The sequence below is a fragment of the Arachis hypogaea genome, chromosome 9 (assembly GCF_003086295.3).
Source record: "Arachis hypogaea cultivar Tifrunner chromosome 9, arahy.Tifrunner.gnm2.J5K5, whole genome shotgun sequence".
In the NCBI taxonomy this organism is placed as follows: domain Eukaryota; kingdom Viridiplantae; phylum Streptophyta; class Magnoliopsida; order Fabales; family Fabaceae; genus Arachis; species Arachis hypogaea.
The window spans coordinates 17,333,262-17,345,408 of record NC_092044.1 but is presented as its reverse complement, the minus strand read 5'-3'; positions in this window follow the sequence as shown (position 1 = coordinate 17,345,408).

Here is a 12,147-nt window from a genome sequence, read left to right as displayed (position 1 = left end):
ATGTTGAGTTTTTGAGAATTTTTGTATTGAATACTTGGAAAGATAGTAGAAATTTCATTAACTTTGTAGTGGAGACTGGATGTAGGTTGCATTGCACGAGGCAACTGAACCAGGATACATGGCTGAGTCATCTTCTTCTTCCTTTCTCTGATTCTGTTATTTACGATTTATGAGACAAAACGAAATTATCTCCTACATAATCCAATACGCAAACCAAACAAAAGCTAAGTACTAAGTTCTGGTTTGAGGCTTTATCAAACAAGTTTTAAAGAAGGCCATAGATTCAACCCTCTTCTCCAGGTCATCAAGAACCCTAAAATGTTATGTTTATGAACTTAGTTAGTGCAGCATAATTATTTATGGTTATCAGTGGTTAAGAGAAGGAGGAGTTGAATCTTGGCCCTTTTTTCTTTTCATGTAAACTTGCTTTCTATTAAGATAATATAGGAGATATTTTGGTTTTGTCTCTTAATACGGTAGGAGATAATTTTGTCTCCTATAATACAGAACCAGAAACAGAGAAGAGAATAGAGATTAATACACAGATGTATTCTGGTTCAGCTACGTAGTACAATGTAGCTTACAACTAGTCTCTATTATAACAGTGATAAAATTTCACTATCTTTTTAACAGATTACAGTAAAAAATTCTCCCTAGGATATACCCAATCCTATCTAGAACAAGTTTAGATTCTAACCCAACCTAAACTTGACTAAGACTCAATCTTAGTTTTCAACAGCCAAGTGCTAACTCAACTTGCAAGGGAATCCTCTCAAGATCATGGCACAAAACAGAATAACGCATAAGGAGATTTTGAGATAACTATGGCTTTTTCTTCTAGTCTAGCTCACTGCCTTTTTTTACTCATTGGCTTTTTCTTACAAATCTCACCATGTTTTTCTTTTACCAATAAAATTCAGACAGACTAAATTGAGAAAAATTACAAAATGAGAACCATGAAGGAGAAGAATAAGAATAGCTCAAGGAGCTATGAAAACCTAAACAATTGCTCTTTCTCTCTTGCCCAATCATTGACCGTTCACTCTTATTATAGAGGAATGAAGTTTCCAAGGTTTGAACCAAGTTCAACACTTGGGATGTCTTTTACTCTTGTATCAGAACCAACAGCGGCATGGTCAGAGGTGAGAGAGAGCAGAAGCAGTGACATACAACCTTACCTTTCTCTCTCAACCTTTTTCTTCATGAAACTTGATTCTGGACTATTAAGCTTTGCTTTGGCCCCAAGTTTGATTTTCAGTCATTGATGAGTCTTTGAGAACTATTGACTTTACTGTCTTCATTGTTGCTTGAATGGTGCTTGTAGCTCAGAATATTTCTTCATAGTTTCTCGTTAAAGCACAAATGGAGAAACAACCTTTTTGTGATTTTCTGACGCGTTGAAATCTTTCCTTTGTTGTAGTCTTTGCACTTTCTCTTCTTACTTGAAAAAGGAAGCTAGCTTTTGGTTCTTCTTTTTGCCCTAACTTCGAATCTTTCATCTTTCTTCAAGAGAAGAGAGAGAAGAGAGAATTTGATGGTTCGGTGGATGTGAAAATGACTTCAAATGAATTGGAGTTCAGGTTCCAAGAGAGTGAGTTTTGGTGGATCACTGAATAGGGCTTGGATCTTTATTTGGTTCAATGTGTTTTTCATTCTTTTAATTTTCTAAGTGCCCATTTTTATTTCAGATGAGAAACATTTGTGATAGAAGCCAATGAACATTGGACTTTAATCGTGTGTATTTGGGCCATAGTGTGTGTGAGTTTGAGTGCTTTTTTCTTGGGTCAGTTTTAGTTAACCAACTTTCTGCATACTAAACAAAATATATCACACAAACAATTTGATAATATTCTTAGTAATATTTTATCATCACTTTAATCATATTTTAATTTTTCAAATCCAACAATTATAACTACACATAAAAACACAAAAAAAATTAAATCAATTTATTACCATACCTCATCAGAATTACTAGTGTGGTTTTTATATTCTCAAAATTGGTTGACTGGCAATAATCTTATTGGGTGAATCCGCTTGTTGTTCAAATGTTTCAACTCCTTTTGACATAGACATCATATTAAAGTCGAATTCAAATCACATACTATTTAAAATGATAACTACGACTTATAATACTATTTTTTTTATAGAAAATGATTACAATACCACTTATTATAGAAAATAACTAAAATACTTTTATTATATATATATATATATTAATTTTGAAAATTCTAAATTCTAGTCATTTACTTTTTATCGTCATAGGATAGTGTTCATACCCTGGCCCAATACAAAGGCCCAGGTCCAACTAAAAGGCCTAATCTAAAGGATTAGAGCCTAGCTAAGTACCGACCTTCACATAGGAAGTCGGTATCAACCACAACTTGGTCGGAAGAGGTCGGATGAAAGATTAGCTGGCAGATAAACACTCATTCAAATGAGTAACCGCCCCTAAAATCTCTCTAACCGCCTCATAAAGCCATATCTTAACCTCTCCAAGATAATAGGGACGGTTACTACCCTAAAGATACGGCACTACACCAACGGTGGTTATTGGCTCACCACTATAAATACACTGACACCCCTCAGGTATCTCTAAGTCCAATACTCTCTAAGACCCGCTTACACTCTTGCTAACTTAGGCATCGGAGTGTCTTTGCAGGTACCACCCCCCATTCCCTCACGAGCACAAGTCGGACGGAGCCTCCCGAGTTACGGACCTACCCGGAGTTCTCCTCCATCACATACTTGGGCCGCCAAACGCCATCCGCATCATTAATCTCCGGTTACTTACCGTAACATTGGCGCCGTTGCCGGGGAACCGAGAGATCACTCAACGATGGCGGATAGATCCCACGAAGAAGGCCATGTGGAAACAGATTCTGAACAAGAGAATCTAGACATGGGCAATGGCAATGAAGACAATGATCAACACAGAGAGGGCACCTCCGGAGTAAAGAATCCGAAGGTAAATTCCTCAGATGGACGTGAATCAGAAAAGGGCGGACCACCTCACGTAACTGAACTAATGGGATTGGTCCATAGCCGCTTGGAGCAATTGGAACAAGAGCGGGAGAGGCAAAAGGAAACCGAAAGGTACCTTAAAGAGGAGATGGAACGGCGAAAAGAGTTAGAAAGGAAACTCTTACAGCTAGAATCCTCCCTCAAGAACTCCCGCGATGAAGGAGAAGATCAACTCCCGGGCGGAGAAGATCCTTTCAGCGAGGACATCATGAGGGCAAAAGTTCCAAGGAACTTCAAAAGCCCTGATATGGACCTCTATGATGGAACTACGGATCCCAAGCATCATCTTAGCAACTTTAAAAGTCGGATGTATCTAGCCGATGCCTCCGACGCTACGAGATGCAAGGCTTTCCCGACCACTTTATCGAAAGCAGCGATGAAGTGGTTCGATAGCCTCCCCCCAAGATCCATCACCAGTTTTGAAGACCTCTCAAGGAAATTCCTGATGAGGTTCTCAATCCAAAAAGATAAAGTAAAACATGCACCGAGCCTCCTGGGAATAAAACAGGAGGTCGGAGAGTCTTTACGAGCCTATATGGAAAGGTTCAATAAGGCATGTTTAGAGATTCAAGATCTGCCGACAGAGGCAGTAATAATGGGGTTAGTCAATGGACTTAGAGAAGGCCCCTTCTCACAGTCCATATCTAAAAGACACCCCGTGTCTCTAAGTGATGTACAAGAAAGGGCTGAAAAGTACATCAACATGGAAGAGAATGCAAAGCTAAGAGACCCGAGTTCGCGACCCGGACCTACTTCCTCCTCTAGAGAGCGGGAAAGGGAAGTCAGGAAGAAGGAAGAACCCGGTCTCGAAAGGCCCAGAAAGTATCACTCTTATACTCCTCTAAAGACTTCTATAGTGGATGTATACAGAGAGATTTGCAACACTGAAAGGCTGCCACCCCCAAGACCTATTAAAAATAAAAAAGGGGGAAGCCGCGGCGAATATTGCGAGTACCATAAAATATATGGTCACTCCACCAACGACTGTTACGACCTCAAAAATGTCATAGAAAAGCTGGCTAGAGAAGGTCGGCTTGACAGATATCTCATGGAGAGGTCGGACATCCATGGAAAAAGAAAGCGAGATGATATGGATAGAAGAGATCCACCACCACAGACCCCTGAGAGACATATCCATATGATCTCAGGAGGATTTGCGGGAGGTGGAATCACTAAATCTTCTCGCAAAAGACATCTCAAAAGAGTCTACCAGGTCGGGGATGAAACACCCGACCTCCCCACTATATCATTCACAAAAGAAGATGGGCAAGGGATAATTCACGGGCATGATGATCCCGTGGTGATAACCGTGATCCTAGCCAACGCCCATCTCCACAGAACCCTAGTAGATCAAGGAAGCTCGGCGGACATCCTTTTCAAGCCCGCCTTCGACAAGCTAGGGTTAGATAAAAAAGAGTTAAGAGCTTACCCCGACACCCTATATGGGTTAGGGGATACGCCGATAAAACCACTGGGATTTTTGCCCCTTCACACAACTTTCGGAAAGGGGGAAAAATCAAGGACTCTGAGCAAAGACTTCATAGTCATCGATGAAGGGTCAGCTTACAATGCCTTAATTGGCAGAACTACCCTTAATCGACTCGGAGCAGTGGTATCAACTCCTCACCTCTGCATGAAATTCCCGACTCCAGGAGGAATAGCAACGGTGAGGGGGGATCAAAAATTGGCAAGGAAGTGCTATAACGAAAGCCTGAATCTGAGAGGGAAGGGCAAAGAAGTCCACACCATAGAATTAGGTGGTGCAAGGACCAGAGAAGAGCTACGACCCCAACCGGGAGGAAAAACCGAGGAGATACAAATCGGTAAGGAGGAAGGAAAAAACACTTACATAGGAGCCAACCTAGGGGAAACCCTGAAACAAAGGTTGGGTGAACTCCTAAAAGCTAATTCCGACCTCTTCGCCTGGAAGGCCTCCGACATGCCCGGGATTGATCCCGAGCTCATGTCCCATAGGCTCTCGGTTTACCCAGGGTCCCGACCTGTACAGCAAAGGAGACGCAAGCTCGGCCCAGAGAGGGCCTCCATAGTGGAAGAGCAAGTACAGGCGCTCCTGGAAGCCGGCTTTATCAGAGAGGTCAAATACCCAACATGGCTAGCCAATGTAGTGCTAGTCAAAAAACAAAATGGTAAATGGAGAATGTGCGTCGACTATACCGATTTGAATAAGGCATGTCCTAAGGACCCTTATCCCCTACCGAGTATTGATACCCTGGTAGATTCCAGCTCAGGGTACCAATACCTATCGTTCATGGATGCCTACTCGGGGTATAATCAAATCCCGATGCATGAACCCGACCAGGAAAAAACATCGTTCATCACACCAAAAGCCAATTACTGCTACGTGGTCATGCCATTCGGACTGAAGAATGCAGGAGCCACGTACCAAAGGCTGATGAACAAAGTATTTTCCCCCCATCTAGGGGGCCTAATGGAGGTATACGTCGACGACATGTTGGTAAAAACCAAGCAAGAAGTCGACCTCTTAACCGACCTCTCACAAGTCTTCGACACTATAAGGTTGCATGGGATGAGACTAAATCCCGCAAAATGCGCCTTCGCAGTAGAGGCAGGAAAATTTCTAGGGTTCATGCTGACACAAAGAGGGATTGAGGCCAATCCCGACAAATGCAGGGCCATCCTAGAAATGAAAAGCCCGACTTCTTTGAGAGAGGTTCAACAGCTCAATGGCCGACTTGCAGCCCTCTCCAGATTTTTGGCAGGATCGGCACTAAAATCCCTTCCACTGTTCTCCCTATTAAGGAAGGTATGCCAGTTTGAATGGACTCCGGAATGTGAGGAGGCGTTCCAAGAGTTCAAAAAATTCTTAAGCCAACCTCCTATCTTAACCCGACCAGAACCGGGAAAAGACCTCGTCCTATACCTATCCGTCGCAAACAGAGCTGTCTCATCAGCCCTGGTCAGAGAAGACGAGGTCGGGCAACACCCGGTCTATTTCACCAGTAAGGTTCTACAAGGTCCTGAGCTAAGGTACCACAAACTAGAGAAGTTTGCCTACTCCTTAGTAATAGCCTCAAGAAGGCTACGACCTTACTTCCAGGCTCACACAATAAGAGTCCGTACGAGCCAGCCCATGAAGCAAATCCTTCAAAAGACGGATGTTGCAGGGAGAATGGTTCAATGGGCGATAGAGCTCTCCGAGTTCGATTTGAGATACGAAACTCGGACTGCAATTAAAGCCCAGTGCCTCGCCGACTTTATTGCAGAATACGCAGGTGAACAAGAGGAAAAACCGACTACATGGGAACTCTATGTAGACGGATCCTCCAACAAAACAGGGAGCGGCGCAGGCATAATATTGGTAGACGGAAAAGGAACCCAGATAGAGGTCTCCTTAAAATTTGAATTTCCGGCTTCAAACAATTAGGCAGAATATGAAGCCTTGATTGCAGGATTAAAGTTAGCAGAAGAGGTCGGTGCCGCAAAGGTGACGATCTACAGCGACTCACAAAGTGGTGACTTCCCAAATAAATGGGGAATATCAGGCAAAAGACCCCAATATGAAGAAATACTTGGAAAAAACCTTGGAACACCTAGGGCACTTTGCGGAAACCGAGGTCAAGCACATAACTCGGGATCTAAATAGCAGAGCTGACGCCCTATCCAAGTTAGCAAGTACCAAACCCGGAGGGAACAACAGAAGCCTGATTCAAGAAACCCTCCAAGAGCCCTCGGTATCAAAAGCAGAAGATGAACGAGAGGTACTTGAGGTAGTCGGCCTAAACCTCGGATGGATGAATCCCTTAGTCGAATACCTGAAATTCGACATCCTCCCCAAAGAGGAGAAGGAGGCTAAAAAGATCCAAAGGGAAGCAAAACATTATACTTTGGTGAGAAATATCCTTTACAGAAGAGGGATATCAACACCATTGCTGAAGTGCGTACCGACCTCAAGAACCACCGAGGTGTTGGAAGAAGTACACAGTGGGATCTGCGGAAATCATCTCGGAGCAAGGTCGCTGGCCAGAAAAGTGATCCGAGCGGGATTCTATTGGCCGACCTTGCAGAAAGATGCCATAGACTTTGTGAAAAAATGTCAGCCATGCCAAATGCATGCAAATTTCCACGTGGCTCCACCAGAAGAGCTCATTAGTATAACTTCCCCCTGGCCTTTCGCAAAATGGGGAATGGATCTGCTAGGTCCTTTTCCCCAAGCACCAGGGCAAGTTAAGTATTTAATCGTGGGAATAGATTACTTCACAAAGTGGATAGAAGCAGAACCATTGGCCACTATCACCACTCAAAGAAGTCGCAGGTTCCTCTATAAAAACATCATCACAAGGTATGGAATACCTTATTCCATCACCACAGATAATGGAACCCAATTCACCGACGCCACCTTCAGAAGCCTAGTAGCCAGTATGAAAATCAAACATCAATTCACCTCGGTAGAACACCCACAAGCCAATGGGCAAGCCGATGCAGCTAACAAGGTCATACTGGCAGGTTTGAAGAAGAGATTACAGGAAGCAAAGGGAGCTTGGGCTGAAGAGCTCCCTTAAGTGTTGTGGGCTTATAGGACAACCCCCCAATCCGCCACAGGAGAAACGCCCTTCCGACTAGTATACGGCGTAGAAGCCATGATTCCTATAGAAATCAGTGAGCAAAGCCCAAGGGTAATTCTCCATGATGAGGTCGGAAATGTACAGGGGCACAAAGAGGAGCTCGACTTGCTCCCCGAAGTCCGAGAGAACGCCCAGATAAGAGAAGCGGCATTAAAGCAAAGAATGACTACCAGATACAATAAGAAAGTCATTCGAAGAACATTTGTCGTAGATGACTTGGTCTTAATCAGAAACGACATTGGAGTCAACAAGTCAGGAGAAGGAAAGCTCGCCGCAAATTGGAAAGGGCCATACAAAATCAAGGAAGTGTTAGGGAAAGGTTATTATAAAGTAACCGACCTGAACGGCGCTGAGTTACCAAGGTCGTGGCATGCTTGTAATATGAAAAGGTACTACAATTAGAAGCGAACTCTACTCCCTGATGTACTCTTTTCCCAGCTTCATGATTTTTTCCCAAAAAAGGGTTTTTTCTGGAGAGGGGTTTTTAACGAGGCATCACAGTAGAGGGTAAGGGAAAGTATGCTGTCAAGACCCTTAGTAGCAAAAAGGTACCTTCCCGATTAATAAAGATCTTTTTCATTACTATGTTCCTCTTAAATATCCTCCTCTATTTCTTATAAGTCTTTCTACGAAACGCGCCGACTTAAGCTTGACAAAGCGTGAAAATCCCATGAATCGACCTAACATGGTCGTCAGGATAAAACGACGAGGTACAAGTCGGAGTAAAGAGGTTATACAAGTTGATCGTATTAAACTCGGAAACTATCCGACTCTTAAGTCGAAAGGAAATCCGAGTAAAACAAACTCGAAAGAGCTCCGAGTAAAAGAAAACCGAGCTCCGAGTAGATGAAAAACGCATCGCAAAAATAACCTAAGTCATAATAACTCACTAAAGCAAAGTTGAGTATAAAGGATAACAAAAGAGATATGAAAACCTGAAAAGTTTAAAGTTTGCAGACAAGCCTTTGCACGAAAAAGGCTCAAGAAAACAATGCAAGCTAACAAAAGGTTTTTTCGAAAAGATCAAACATATTTCAAAACAGAAAAGCATGTACACGCGCAAAGTAACTCAAACCCTTATCCAAAAAAGGGTGCACCTACTTTGATTAGAAAACCCTTATCCAAAAAAGGGCATTTATTTTGTTTAAAACCCTTATCCAAAAAAGGGCAACAAACAGAATATTTTGTTTACGGCCTTAAAAGGCCAGAAGCAAATTGTTCACAACCACCAGCAAATAAATAGAAGTTTAAAAAAGGGGGGACCCACAGGCCGGGCCCCCATATAACCACAAAAATAAAGAAGTCATTTCTTGGACGGAGTAGAGGAATCACCACCACCAGGAGGAACATCACCAGGGCCGGGAGGAGGAGCCAAAGAGGAAGTCGGAGCGAGGGTTGAAGAACTCGGAGCATCTCTGGAATGAGGAGGAGACTCTATAATCCTCTGCCCCCGAGTCTTTAGGTCTGACTCGGAAAGGACCTCGGGAGCAGGAGGATCAACAATGGCACCATTAATCACCACTTTGTCAGGATGTAGTGGAGAAAGATCCAAGTCGGGGGCTATAACCTTGACCTGCTCTAGGAAAATTCTCCAAGACTCCTCGGCGCCATCGGTGATAGAGTCCTCCAAGTCAGCATAAGCATTCCGAGAGTTCACCAAATCCTTCTTCACCTCCACCATATCTTTAAATAGGCTTTGGTAACTCTCCTGGGCTGCCTTCCTTAGATTTACCTCCATAGTACATTGGGCTCGCAGCTGGCTCTCCTTCTCCCGGAGGTCATCTCTCTCCTTCCTCAACTTATCCGTCTCCGCCTTCAACTCCCTCTCATGTTTTTCAAACATGAGAAGCCTCTCCTCCAGCTCCGCAACCTTTGAGGTAGTCCCCAAGGAGCTGAGGGGAGTCTTCTCGAAGATATCCAAAAGTTTGCCACAAACTCCCGCCGCCCTAAAGCTCTCCTCGGCCAGAGCGGTAAGGTGGTTCCGAACAGAAGCATCATCCATACTTATAAGAGGATAGATGTTCTTTCGGACGAATGCTTGAGCATCCGCCTTAACACCACCTTCCCAAGAAGGGCCAGACTCTGAAGTCTTGCGCTTCTTCTTCTCCGGCTCGGAGAGCAATTGGGCAGAAGGGAGTGGTCGAGCCAAACTTGAGGAGGAGATGATAATAGGTTGAGAGGGAGTACCAACATTTCTGGGAGGAGGAGGAGGAGGAGGAGGAGAGACGACCGCCTTGCCACCCCCGGACCTAGTCCGGGACTTTGCCTTAGCTTCCTGGACCCTTTGGTAAGCCTCCTGAGCATTCTTTTTTGCCATATCTACAAAAGAAACAATCAAGTCACAAGTCGGTAAAAGATAAGTCGGCAAAAAAGAAGTCGGTGGAATACAACTCGGAAATAGGAAATGCATGCGCTACCTATGCAAGATTGAACAAAAGTCGACGTCCCCTGAAGGATTTTTCTCGTATCTAAGTATGGGGCCTTCCCCCATGCTTCTCGGAAAAACCCCACAATGGCCGCCTCCACCTCGTCTAGGTCATCTAGACCAATCTTTTCGCAAGGGGTGGCCGGCAGCCAGTAAAGGGGAAAACGAGGGGAGGAATGCTCATCCAGAAAAAAGGGGTGGTGACCCTCTACAGCTTGAACCTTAAAGAAGAAGTTTTTGAAGTCGTGGAAGGATTCGTCAAAAAGGGCGAAAATCCTCCGACCTTGAATGGCTCGGAAGGATACCCATTGTTGTTTGTTATTTAGCCCACTAAAGGGCTTAGTCATATGGAAAAGATAAAAGAAGATTCTCAAGGAAGTCGGGAAGTCCAGAGCGCGGCTTATAAACTGGTAAATCTTCAAGAAACCCCAGGAATTGGGATGGAGTTGAGTAGGGGCAACCTTACAGTGGTGCAAAACGGATATCTCAAAATCCGAGAAAGGAAGAAAAACACCCAAACGGGTGATCATGCATTCATACATAAAGAAAAAGTGAGGGGCCGCCTCATCAACTCTCCCAAAACAGACCCGGTCTTCAGGACCCGGGATTATCAGCTCATATTTGGGCTCGTCCTCATCCGAAGTACAGAGCCTATGATGAGTACGAAGGTGGGTGATGAACTCAGCGTCAACCAACGGTTCCTCCCCAAGGACCATATCGTCAACCCACTGAGAAAGAATGTCTACAGAAGCCATTTTTTATAAAGAAGAAAGTGGCAGAAAACCTACAAAAAGGAAAAAGAAAAAAGAAAATCAAAAAATACGGCCACTAAAGAAGAGAGATTCGAAACTAGAATCTACAGGTCAACCTATCTACTCGCAAAACAAAACATGCAAACATAAAGCATGACATGGAAAAGCAAAAACTAACCTTTATCCAAAAATGGAGGTTGGTGAAGGGCAGAAGTCTTCGAACGCAAGGGTGCAATATGAACAAGATAAAGAGAAAGTTTGAAAGATTGCAGAAACGGAAAATGGAAAGAGAGGGAAAGTATTTATAAAAAAGGCTAAGGGGCATAATGGTAAAAAGCGAAGCAGTCATTAATGAGACTGCACCGTTACCAAAGCCCTCAATCCCTAAATGATCCCTCAACGGACACGACGCTTGAATTGACGTAACTGTCAGAAACCAAAAGTCGCGAAAATCACGTCGGTTCCCAAGATCCGTGTTCTTTCAAACAAGTCGACTACGCACCCGAGTTGAATACTTGAACCCAAACTTTAAAGAAAATTTGGGCTCAAGTAGGGGCACTGTTCATACCCTGGCCCAATACAAAGGCCCAGGTCCAACTAAAAGGCCTAATCTAAAGGATTAGAGCCTAGCTAAGTACCGACCTTCACATAGGAAGTCGGTATCAACCACGACTTGGTCGGAAGAGGTCGGATGAAAGATTAGCTGGCAGATAAACACTCATTCAAATGAGTAACCGCCCCTAAAATCTCTCTAACCGCCTCATAAAGCCATATCTTAACCTCCCCAAGATAATAGGGACGGTTACTACCCTAAAGATACGGCACTACACCAACGGTGGTTATTGGCTCACCACTATAAATACACTGACACCCCTCAGGTATCTCTAAGTCCAATACTCTCTAAGACCCGCTTACACTCTTGCTAACTTAGGCATCGGAGTGTCTTTGCAGGTACCACCCCCCATTCCCTCACGAGCACAAGTCGGACGGAGCCTCCCGAGTTACGGACCTACCCGGAGTTCTCCTCCATCACATACTTGGGCCGCCAAACGCCATCCGCATCATTAATCTCCGGTTACTTACCGTAACAGATAGGATTTAGAGTTTTCAAAATTAATATATATATATATATATATAAATAGAAGTATTTTAGTTATTTTCTATAATAAGGATATTATAATTATTTTTTATAAAAAATAAATTTAGATCGGTTTAAGATTTGATTTACCATTTTTTCGTTCAAATTAATTTATCTGACCTAATTTTAACAAAAATAATACAGTTTAATCGATTATATATATTAAATTTTAATTATTATAAAATATCTTAAAAAAAACGTTTTAAA